The 614-nt window shown below is 43.3% G+C and overlaps 1 protein-coding gene across 1 annotated transcript in view; it reads left to right on the forward strand.

The window, feature by feature from the left end:
* Positions 1-13, forward strand: part of LOC107695979 (acyl-CoA:lysophosphatidylglycerol acyltransferase 1-like) — a 51,813-nt gene extending 51,800 nt beyond the window's left edge. The window contains exon 9 of the mRNA XM_016496104.1: positions 1-13. This exon is cut by the window's left edge and continues 468 nt beyond it. The gene's annotated coding sequence lies outside the window, so the exon portion shown is untranslated.
* The last annotated feature ends 601 nt before the right edge of the window (positions 14-614 follow it).

The raw sequence follows: 614 nt of genomic DNA on the forward strand, positions 1-614 counted from the left end.
CCCCCCTTTTTTTTTTTTTACTTACAATCAAAATTAGGCTCAGGAATAAGCCAGAGATAGATCTGTCACGTCCTCTTATTTCTCTCATGTCCTGCCACGTGAGCTTCTCCCCCTTTTTATTGTTAACTCCCAAACAGGATGACTGAAATTCGTTTCAGAGACTGCTGTCCTCTTTGGAAGAGCCTGCTCTGGCCTTCATTGCACTATGAATCCTCATGTCATTTCATCCTTGTGGCGGTTTCTTCTCGCGTTGACTGGATGCTGTTGTCTGTGTGTATTGTCAGTATTGATATTCAGTGATGTTTACACTGACTGAAGCGGGATTCGGTTTTGATGACGCGTGGCGGGAGGGGAAGGGAATTTCAAAGACTAACCTGGTTCTCCTGAGACTGCGTCCTCTGGAGAACTTTACACAAGCAACGCCATACACACACATCCAAGCGCACCACATGACTGCCACATGACCAATTCAATAGGACAAATACCCCTCACCTCCAAAGTTTTACAAATATTAAGCCATATGCTTATCTTAGGGTCAAAAGGAGGGGGGGGGCATTCTAATGACTGAACTTTTGTGTTTATTCATTGTCCTAAAAAGATTTTAATTTGTTGAT

Source organism: Sinocyclocheilus anshuiensis, unplaced genomic scaffold (assembly GCF_001515605.1).
Source record: "Sinocyclocheilus anshuiensis isolate Anshui unplaced genomic scaffold, SAMN03320099.WGS_v1.1 scaffold742, whole genome shotgun sequence".
Classification (NCBI taxonomy): domain Eukaryota; kingdom Metazoa; phylum Chordata; class Actinopteri; order Cypriniformes; family Cyprinidae; genus Sinocyclocheilus; species Sinocyclocheilus anshuiensis.